Below are 12045 nucleotides of genomic sequence, written 5' to 3' on the forward strand. Positions count from 1 at the left end.
GCCTCACCGGGGGCCTAACCCTAACCCTAGCCCCAGCCCTGACCCTGACCCCTAGGCCTCCCCCGCAGCCTGAAGCCTGAGGCCTAGCCTAACGGCACGCTGCGACCTACAACAAACACGCCCCCTAACACGTATCCGCACCCCGATCTCGACCCTCAGCCTCACAGGGGTCCTAACCCTAACCCTAGCCCCAGCCCTGACCCTGACCACTAGGCCTCCCCCGCAGCCTGAAGCCTGAGGCCTAGCCTAACAGCATGCCGCGCCCTACGAGGCACACGCCCCCTAACACGCATCCGCACCCCGATCTCGACCCTCAGCCGCACCGGGGGCCTAACCCTAACCCTAGCCCCAGCCCTGACCCTGACCCCTAGGCCTCCCCCCCAGCCTGAAGCCTGAGGCCTAGCCTAACGGCACGCAGCGCCCTACGACGCACACGCCCCCTAACACGCATCCGCACCCCGATCTCGATCCTCAGCCTCACCGGGGGCCTAAACCTAACCATAGCCCCAGCCCTGACCCTGACCCCTAGGCCTCCCCAGCAGCCTGAAGCCTGAGGCCTAGCCTAACGGCACGCTGCGCTCTACGACGCACATGCCCCCTAACACGCATCCGCACCCCGATCTCGACCCTCAGCCTCACCGGGGGCCTAACCCTAAGACTAGCCCCAGGCCTTAACCTGACCACTAAGCCTCCCCCGCAGCCTGAAGCCTGAGCACTAGCCTAACGGCACGCCGCGTGCTACGACGCACACGTCCCCTAAAACGCATCCGCATCCCAATCACGACCGTCAGCCTCACCGGGGGCCTAACCCTAACCCTAGCCCCAGCACTGACCCTAACCCCTAGGCCTCCCCCACAGCCTGAATCCTCAGGCCTAGCCTAACGGCACCCCACGCCCTATTATGCCCACGCCCCCTAACACGCATCCGCACCCCGATCCCGACCCTCAGCCTCACCGGGGGCCTAACCCTAACCCTAGCCACAGCCCTGACCCTGACCCCTAGGCCTCCCCCGAAGCCTGAAGCCTCAGGCCTAGCCTAACGGCAGGCCGCGCCCTACGACGCACACGTCCCCTAACACGCATCCGCACCCCGATCTCGACCGTCAGCCTCACCGGGGGCCTTACCCTAACCCTAGCCCCAGCCCTGACCCTGACCCGTAGGCCTCACCCACAGGCTAAAGCCTGAGGCCTAGCCTAACGGCACGCCGCGCCCTAAAACGCACACGCCCCCTAACAAGCATCCGCACCCCAATCTCGACCCTCAGCCTCACCGGGGGCCTAACCCTAACCCTAGCCCCAGCTCTGACCCTGACCCCTAGGCCTCCCCCCCAGCCTGAAGCCTGAGGCCTAGCCTAACGGCACGCCACGCCCTACGACGCACACGCCCCCTAACACGCATCTGCACCCCGATCTCGACCCTCAGCCTCACCAGGGGCCTAAACCTAACCCTAACCCCGGTCCTGACCCTGACACCTAGGCATCCCCCGCAGCCTAAAGCCTGAGGCCTAGCCTAACGGCACGCCACGCCCTACGACGCACACGCCCCATAACACGCATCCGCACCCCAATCTCGACCCTCAGACTCACCCGGGGGTTAAACCTAACCCTAGCCCCAGCCCTGACCCTGACACCAAGGCCTCCCCCGCAGCCTGAAGCCTGAGGCCTAGCCTAACAGCACGCCGCGCCCTATAACGCACACGCCCCCTAACACGCATCCGCACCCCGAACTCGACCCTCAGCCTCACCGGGGGCCTAACCCTAACCCTAGCCCCAGCCCTGACACTGACCCCTAGGCCTCCCCCGCAACCTGAAGCCTGAGGCCTAGCCTAACGGTACGCCGCGTCCTACGACGCACACGCCCCAAAACACGCATCCGCACCCCGATCTCGACCCTCCGCCTCACCAGGGGCCTAATCCTAACCCTAGCCCCTGCCCTGACCCTGACCCCTAAGCCTCCCCCGCAGCCTGAATCCTGAGGTCTAGCCTAACGGCACGCCGCGCCCTAAGACGCACACGCCCCCTAACATGCATCCGCACCCCGATCTCGACCCTTAGCCTCACCGGGGGCCTAACCGTAACCCTAGCCGCAGCCGTGACCCTGACCCCTAGGCCTCACACGCAGCCTGAAGCCTGAGGCCTAGCCTAATGGCACGCCGTGCCCTACGACGCCCACGTGCCCTAACACGCATCCGCACCCCGATCTCGACCCTCAGCCTCACCGGGGGCCTAACCCTAACCCTAGCCCAGCTCTGACCCTGACCACTAGGCCTCCCCCGAAGCCTGAAGGCTGAGACCTAGAATAACGGCACGCTGCGCCCTACGACGCCCACGCCCCCTAACTCGCATCTGCACCGCTATCTCGACCCTCAGCCTCACCAGGGACCTAACCCTAACCCTAGCCCCAGCCCTGACCCTGACCCCTAGGCCTCCGCCGCAGCCTGAAGCCTGAGGACTAGGCTAACGGCACGCCGCGCACTACGACGCCCACGCCCCCTAACACGCATCCGCAACTCGAACTCGACCCTCAGGCTCACCGGGGGCCTAACCCTAACCCTAGCCCCTGCCCTGACCCTGACCCCTAGGCCTCCCCCGAAGCCTGAAGTTTGAGGCCTAGCCTAACGGCACGCTGCGCCCTACGAGATCTACGCCCCCTAACACGCATCCCCAGCCCGATCTCGACCCTCAGCCTCACCCGGGGCCTAAACCTAACCATAGCCCCAGGCCTGACCCTGACCCCTAGGCCTCCCCCGCAGCCTGAAGCCTGAGGGGTAGCCTAACGGCACGCCGCGCCCTAAGAGGCACACGCCCCCTAACATGCATCCGCACCCCGATCTCGACCCTTAGCCTCACCGGGGACCGAAACCTAACCCTAGCCCCAGCCGTGACCCTGACCCCTAGGCCTCACCCGCAGCCTGAAGCCTGAGGCCTAGCCAAACGTCACGCCGCGCCCTACGACGCACACGCCCCCTAACACGCATCCGCACCCCGATCTCGACCCTCAGCCTCACCGGGGGCCTAACCCTAACCCTAGCCCCAGCTCTGACCCTGACCCCTAGGCCTCCCCCGCAGCCTGAAGGCTGAGGCCTAGACTAACGGTATGCCGCGCCCTACGACGCCCATGCCCCCTAACATGCATCCGCACCCCGATCTCGACCCTCAGCCTCACTGGGGGCCTAACCCTAACACCAGCGGCAGGCCTGACCCTGACCCCTAGGCCTCCCACAGCCTGAAGGCTGAGGCCTAGAATAACGGCACGCCGCGCCCTACGACGCCCACGCCCCCTAACACGCATCCGCACCCCGATCTCGACCATCAGCCTCACCAGGGGCCTAACCCTGACCCTAACCCCAGCACTGACCCTGACCACTAGGGCTCCCCGACAGCCTGAAGCCTGAGGCCTAGCCTAACGGCACGCCGCGCCCGAAGACGCCCACGCCCCCTAACACGCATCCGCACCCCGATCTCGACCCTCAGCCGCACCGGGGTCCTAACCATAACCCTAGAAACAGCCCTGACACTGAGCCCTAGGACTACCCCGCAGCCTGAAGCCTGGGGCCTAGCCTAACGGCACGCCGCGCCCTACGACGCCCACGCCCCCTAACACCCATCCGCACCCCGATCTCGACCCTGAGCCTCACCAGGGGCCTAACCCTGACCCTAGCCCCAGCACTGACCCTGACCACTAGGGCTCCCCGACAGCCTGAAGCCTGAGGCCTAGCCTAACGGCACGCCACGCCCTAAGACGCCCACGCCCCCTAACACGCATCCGCACCCTGATCTCTACCCTCAGCCTCACCAGGGGCCTAACACTAACCCTAGCCCCAGCCCTGACCCTGACCCCTAGGCCTCGCCGCAGCCTGAAGCCTGAGGGCTAGCCTAACGGAACGCCGCGCCCTAAGACGCACACGCCCCCTAACATGCATCCGCACCCCGATCTCGACCCTCAGCCTCACCGGGGGCCTAACCCTAACCCTAGCCCCAGCTCTGACCCTGACCCCTAGGCCTCCCCCGCAGCCTGAAGGCTGAGGCCTAGACTAACGGCATGCCGCACCCTACGACGCCCATGCCCCCTAACATGCATCCGCACCCCGATCTCGACCCTCAGCCTCACTGGGGGCCTAACCCTAACACTAGCTGCAGGCCTGACCCTGACCCCTAGGCCTCCCGCAGCCTGAAGGCTGAGGCCTAGAATAACGGCACGCCGCGCCCTACGACGCCTACGCCCCCTAACACCCATCCGCACCCCGATCTCGACCCTGAGCCTCACCAGGGGCCTAACCCTGACCCTAGCCCCAGCACTGACCTAGACCACTAGGGCTCCCCGACAGCCTGAAGCCTGAGGCCGAGCCTAACGGCACGCCGGGCCCTAAGACGCCCACGCCCCCTAACACGCATCCGCACCCTGATCTCTACCCTCAGCCTCACCAGGGGCCTAACCCTAACCCTAGCCCCAGCCCTGACCCTGACCACTAGGCCTCCGCCGCAGCCTGAAGCCTGAGGACTAGCCTAACGGCACGCCGTGCCCCACGACGCCCACGACCCCTAAGACGCATCCGCACCTTGATCTCGACCCTCAGCCGCACCGGGGTCCTAACCATAACCCTAGAAACAGCCCTGACACTGAGCCCTAGGACTACCCCGCAGCCTGAAGCCTGGGGCCTAGCCTAACAGCACGCCGCGCCCTACGACGCCCACGCCCCCTAACACCCATCCGCACCCCGATCTCGACCCTGAGCCTCACCAGGGGCCTAACCCTGACCCTAGCCCCAGCACTGACCCTGACCACTAGGGCTCCCCGACAGCCTGAAGCCTGAGGCCTAGCCTAACGGCACGCCGCGCCCTAAGACGCCCACGCCCCCTAACACGCATCCGCACCCTGATCTCTACCCTCAGCCTCACCAGGGGCCTAACCCTAACCCTAGCCCCAGCACTGACCCTGACCACTAGGGCTCCCCCACAGCCTGAAGTCTGAGGCCTAGCCTAACGGCACGCCGCGTCCTACGACGCACACGCCCCCAAACACGCATCTGCATCCCGATGTCGACCCTCAGCCTCACCGGGGGCCTAACCCTAACCCTAGCCCCGGCCCTGACCCTGACCCCTAAGCCTCCCCCACAGCCTGAAGCCTGAGGCCTAGCCTAACGGCACGCCGCGGCCTACGACGCACACGCCCCCTAACACGCATCTGCACCCCGATGTCGACCCTCAGCCTCAACAGGGGCCTAAACCTAACCCTAACCCCGGTCCTGACCCTGACCCCTAGGCATCCCCCGCAGCCTAAAGCCTGAGGCCTAGCCTAACGGCACGCCGCGCCCTACGACGCAACGCCCCATAACACGCATCCGCACCCCGATCTCGACCCTCAGACTCACCCGGGGGTTAAACCTAACCCTAGCCCCAGCCCTAACCCTGACACCAAGGCCTCCCCCGCAGCCTGAAGCCTGAGGCCTAGCCTAACAGCACGCCGCGCCCTATAACGCACACGCCCCCTAACACGCATCAGCACCCCGATCTCGACCCTCAGGCTCACCGGGGGCCTAAACCTAACCCTAGCCCCAGCCCTGACCCTGACCCCTAGGCCTCTCCCGCAGCCTGAAGCCTGAGGCCTAGCCTAATGGCACGCCGCGTCCTACGACGCACACGCCCCAAAACACGCATCCGCACCCCGATCTCGACCCTCCGCCTCACCAGGGGCCTAATCCTAACCCTAGCCCCTGCCCTGACCCTGACCCCTAAGCCTCCCCTGCAGCCTGAATCCTGAGGTCTAGCATAACGGCACGCCGCGCCCTGAGACGCACACGCCACGTAACACGCATCCGAACCCCGATCTCGACCCTTAGCCTCACCGGGGGCCTAACCCTAACCCTAGCCCCAGCCCTGAACCTGACCCCTAGGCCACACACGCAGCCTGAAGCCTGAGGCCTAGCCTAATGGCACGCCGCGCCCTACGACGCCACGTGCCCTAACACGCATCCGCACCCCGATCTCGACCCTCAGCCTCACCGGGGGCCTAACCCTAACCCTAGCCCCAGCTCTGACCCTGACCCCAAGGCCTCCCCCGCAGACGGAAGGCTGAGACCTAGAATAACGGCACGCTGCGCCCTACGACGCCGACGCCCCCGAACTCGCATCTGCACCGCGATCTCGAACCTCAGCCTCACCAGGGACCTAACCCTAACCCTAGCCCCAGCCCTGACCCTGACCCCTAGGCCTCCGCCGCAGCCTGAAGCCTGCGAACTAGGCTAACGGCACGCCGTGCCCTACGACGCCCACGCCCCCTAACACGCATCCGCACCTCGATCTCGACCCTCAGCCTCACCGGGGACCTAACCCTAACCCTAGCCCCTGCCCTGACACTGACCCCTAGGCCTCCCCCGCAGCCTGAAGCCTGAGGCCTAGCTTAATGGCACGCCGCGCCCTACGACGAACACGCCCCATAACACGCATCTGCACCGCTATGTCGACCCTCAGCCTCACCAGGGACCTAACCCTAACCCTAGCCCCAGCCCTGACCCTCACCCCTAGGCCTCCCCCGAAGCCTGAAGCTTGAGGCCTAGCCTAACGGCACGCCGCGCCCTACGAGACCTACGCCCCCTAACACGAATCCGCAGCCCGATCTCGACCCTCAGCCTCACCGGGGGCCTAACCCTAACCATAACCCCAGCCCTTACCCTGACCCCTAGGCCTCCACCGCAGCCTGAAGCCTGAGGGGTAGCCTAACGGCACGCCGTGCCCTAAGACGCACACGCCCCCTAACACGCATCTGCACCCCGATCTCGACCCTTAGCCTCACCGGGGGCCGAACCCTAACCCTAGCCCCAGCTGTGACCCTGACCCCTAGGCCTCCCCCGCAGCCTGAAGCCTGAGGCCTAGCCTAACAGCACGCCGCGCCCTATAAGGCACACGCCCACTAACACGCATCAGCACCCCGATCTCGACCCTCAGCGTCACCGGGGGCCTAAACCTAACCCTAGCCCCAGCCCTGACCCTGACACCTAGGCCTCCCACGAAGCCTGAAGCTTGAGGCCTAGCCTAACGGCACGCCGCGCCCTACGAGACCGACGCCCCCTAACACGCATCCGCAGCCCGATCTCGACCCTCAGCCTCACCAGGGGCGTAAGCCTGACCCTAGCCCCAGCACTGACCCTGACCACTAGGGCTCCCCGACAGCCTGAATCCTGAGGTCTAGCCTAACGGCACGCCGCGCCCTAAGACGCCCACGCCCCCTAACACGCATCCGCACCCCGATCTCGACCCTCAGCCTCACCGGGGTCCTAACCCTAACCCTAGCCCCAGCCCTGACACTGACACCTAGGCCTCTCCCGCAGCCTGAAGCCTGAGGCCTAGCCTAACGGCACGCTACGCCCTACGACGCCCACGCCCCCTAACTCGCATCCGCACCGCGATCTCGACCCTCAGCCTCACCAGGGACCTAACCCTAACCCTAGCCTCTGCCCTGACCCTGACCCCTAGGCCTCCCCCGCAGCCTGAAGCCTGTGGGCTAGCCTAACGGCACGCCGCGCCCTAAGACGCACACGCCCCATAACACGCATCTGCACCCCGATCTCGACCCTCAGACTCACCCGGGGGTTAAACCTAACCCTAGCCCCAGCCCTGACCCTGACACCAAGGCTTCCCCCGCAGCCTGAAGCCTGAGGCCTAGCCTAACGGCACGCCGCGCTCTAAGACGCACACGCCCCGTAACATGCATTCGCACCCCGATCTCGACCCTTAGCCTCACCGGGGGCCTAACCCTAACCCTAGCCCCAGCCCTGACCCTGACCCCTAGGCCTCCCCCGCAGCCTGAAGCCTGAGGCCTAGCCTAACGGCACGCCAAGTCCTACGACGCACACGCCCCCAAACACGCATCCGCACCCCGATCTCGACCCTCCGCCTCACCAGGGGCCTAAACCTAACCCTAAACTTGGTCCTGACCCTGACCCCTAGGCCACCCCCGCAGCCTGAAGCCTGAGGCCTAGCCTAACGGCACGCCGCGCCCTACGACGCACACGCCCCCTAACATGCATCTGCACCCCGATCTCGACCCTCACCCTCACCAGGGGCCTAAACCTAACCCTAAACTTGGTCCTGACCCTGACCCCTAGGCCACCCCCGCAGCCTGAAGCCTGAGGCCTAGCCTAACGGCACGCCGCGCCCTACGACGCACACGCCCCCTAACATGCATCCGCACCCCTATCTCGACCCTCAGCCTCACCGGGGGCCTTACCCTAACCCTAGCCCCAGCCCTGACCCTGACCCCTAGGCCACCCCCGCAGCCTGAAGCCTGAGGTCTAGCCTAACGGCACGCCGTGCCCTACGACGCACACGCCCCCCTAACACGCATCCGCACCCCGATCTCGACCCTCAGCCTCACCGGGGGCCTAACCCTAACCCTAGCACCAGCCCTGACCCTGACACCTAGGGATCCCCCACAGCCTGAAGTCTGAGTCCTAGCCTAACGGCACGCCGCGCCCTACGACGCACACGCCCCCTAACACGCATCCGCATCCCGATGTCGACCCTCAGCCTCACCAGGGGCCTAACCCTAACCCTAGCCACGGCCCTGACCCTGACCCCTAGTCCTCCCCCGCAGTCTGAAGCCTGAGGCCTAGCGTAACGGCACGCCGCGCCCTACGACGCACATGCCCCCTAACACGCATCCGCACCCCGATCTCGACCCTCAGCCTCACCGGGGGCCTAACCCTAACCCTAGCCCCGGGCCTGGCCCTGACCCCTAGTCCTCCCCCGCAACCTGAAGGCTGAGGCCTAGAATAACGGCACGCCACGCCCTACGACGTCCACGCCCCCTAACAGGCATCCGCACCCCGATCTCGACCCTCATCCTCACCGGGGGCCTAAACCTAACACTATCCCCAGCCCTGACCCTGACCCCTAGGCCTCCCCCGCAGCCTGCAGCCTGAGGCCTTGCCAAATGGCACGCCGCGCCCTACGACGCACACGCCCCCTAACACGCATCCGCACTCCGATCTCGACCCTCAGCCTCACCGAGGGCCTAACCCTAACCCTAGCCCCAGCACTGTCCCTGACCCCTAGGTCCCCCCGCAACCTGAAGCCTGAGGTCTAGCCTAACGGAACGCCACGCCCTACGACGCACACGCTCCCGGACACGCATCCCCACCCCGATCTCGACCCTCAGCCGCACCGGGGCCGTAACCCTAACCCTAGCCCCAGCCCTGACCATGACAACTAGGCCTCCCCCGCAGCCTGAAGCCTGAGTCCGAGCCTAACGGCACGCCGCGCCCTACAACACACACGCCCCCTAACACGGATCCGAACCACGATCTCGACCCTCAGCCTCACCGGGGGCTTAACCCTAACCCTAGCCCCAGCCCTGACCCTGACACCTAGGCCTCCCCCGCAGCCTGAATCCTGAAGCCTAGCCTAACGACACGCCGCGCCCTACGACGCCCACGCCCCCTAACACGCATCCGCACCCCGATCTCGAATCTCAGCCTCACCGGGGGCCTAAGCCTAACCCTAGCCCCATCCCTGACGCTGAGCCTCAGCCTCGCTCGCAGCCTGAAACCTGAGGCCTAGCCTAACGGCACGCCGCGCCCTACGACGCCCACGCCCCCTAACACGCATCCGCACCCCGATCTCGACTCTCAGCCTCACCGGAGGCCTCACCCTAACCCTAGCCCCAACCCTAACCCTGACCCTTAGGCCTCCAACGCAGCCTGAAGCCTGAGGCCTAGCTGAACGGAACGCCGCGCCCTACGACGAACACGCCCCCTAACACGCATCCGCACCCCGATCTCGATCCTCAGCCTCACCGGGGTCCAAACCCTAACCCTAGCCCCAGCCCTGACCCAGACCCCTAGGTCTCCCCGGCAGCCTGAAGCCTGAGGCCTAGCCTAACCGCATGCCGCGCCCTACGACGCCCACGCCCCCTAACACGCATCTGCACCCCGATCTCGACTATCAGCCTCACCGGGTGCCTCACCCTTACCCTAGCCCCAACCCTGACCCTGACACCTAGGCCGCCCCCGCAGCCTGAAGCCTGAGGCCTAGCCTAACGGCCCACCGCGCCCTATGACTCACATGCCACCTAACACGCATCCGCACCCCGATCTCGACCCTCAGCCTCACCGTGGGCCGAACCCTAACCCTAGCCCCAGCCCTGACCCTGAACCTAGGCCTCCCCCGCAGCCTGAAGCCTGGGGCCTAGCCTAACGGCACGCCGCGCCCTACGACGCCCACGCCCCCTAACACGGATCCGCACCCCGATCTCGACCATCAGCCTCAACGGGGGCCTAACCCTAACCCTAGCCCCAGCACTGACCCTGATCACTAGGGCTCCCCGACAGCCTGAATCCTGAGGCCTAGCCTAACGGCCTGCCGCGCCCTATGACGCACATGCCCCCTAACACGAATCCGCACCCCGATCTCGACCCTCAGCCTCACCGGGGGCCTAACCCTAACCCTAGCCCCAGCCCTGACCCTGACCCCTAGGCCTCCCCCGCAGCCGGAAGCCTAAGGCCCAGCCTAACGGCACGCCGCGCCCTAAGACGCACACGCCACCTAACACGCATCCGAACCCCGATCTCGACCCTTAGCCTCACCGGGGGCCTAACCCTAACCCTAGCCGCAGCCGTGACCCTGACATCTAGGCCTCACCCGCAGCCTGAAGCCTGAGGCCTAGCCTAATGGCACGCCGCGCCCTACGACGCCTACGTGCCCTAACACGCATCCGCACCCAGATCTCGACCCTCAGCCTCACCGGGGACCTAACCCTAACCCTAGCCCCAGCTCTGAACCTGACCCCTAGGCCTCCCCCGCAGCCTGAATGCTGAGGCCTAGAATAACGGCACGCCGCGCCCTATGACGCCCACGCCCCCTAACACGCATCCGCACCCCGATCTCGACCCTCAGCCTCCCCGGGGCCCGAACCCTAACCCTAACCCCAGCACTGACCCTGACCCCTAGGCCTCCCCCGCAGCCTGAAGCCTGAGGCCTAGCCTAACGGCACGCCGCACCCTACGACCCCCATGCTCCCTAAAATGCATGCGCACCCCGATCTCGACCCTCAGCCTCACCGGGGGATTAACCCTAACCCTAGCCCCAGCCCTGACCCTGACCACTAGGCCAACCCCGCAGCCTGAAGCCTGAGGCCTAGCCTAACTGCATGCCACGCCCTACGATGCACAGGTCCCCTAACACGCATCCGCACCACGATCTCGACCCTCAGCCTCACCGGGGGCCTAACCCTAACCCTATCCCCAGCCCTGACCCTGACCCCTAGGCCTCCCCCGCAGCATGAAGCCTGAGGCCTAGCCTAACGGCACGCTGCGCCCTACGACGCCCATGCCCCCTAACACGCATCCGCAACCCGATCTCGACCCTCCGCCTCACCGGGGGCCTAACACTAACCCTAGCCCCAGCCCTGACCCTGACCCCTAGGCCTCCCCCGCAGCCTGAAGCCTGAGGCCTAGCCTAATGGCACCCCGCGCCCTACGACGTCCACGCCCCGTAACACGCATCCACACCCCAACCTCGACCCTCAGCCTCACCGGGGGCCTAACCCTAACCCTAGCCCCAGCCGTGACCCTGACACCTAGGCCTCTCCCTGAGCCTGAAGCCTGAGGCCTAGCCTAAGGGCACGCCGCGCCCTACGAGGCACACGCCCCTTAACTCGCATCCGCACCCCGATCTCGAACCTCAGCCGCACCAGGCGCCTAACCCAAACCCTAGCCCCAGCACTGACCCTGACCCCTAGGCCTCCCCCGCAGCCTGAAGCCTGAGGCCTAGCCTAACGGCACGCCGCGCACTACGACGCACACGCCCCCTCACAGGCATCCGCACCCCGATCTCGACACTCAGGCTCACCGGGGGCCTAACCCTAACTCTAGCCCTGACCCTGACCCCTAGGCCTCCCACGCAGCCTGAAGCCTGAAGCCTAGCCTAACGGAACGCCGCGCCCTACGACGCACACGCCCCCTAACACGCATCCGCACCCTGATCTCGACCCTCAGCCTCACCAGGGGCCTAACCCTAACCCTAGCCCCAGCACTGACCCTGACCACT

The sequence above is a fragment of the Kogia breviceps genome, chromosome 1, assembly GCF_026419965.1.
Source record: "Kogia breviceps isolate mKogBre1 chromosome 1, mKogBre1 haplotype 1, whole genome shotgun sequence".
NCBI classification, from domain to species: domain Eukaryota; kingdom Metazoa; phylum Chordata; class Mammalia; order Artiodactyla; family Physeteridae; genus Kogia; species Kogia breviceps.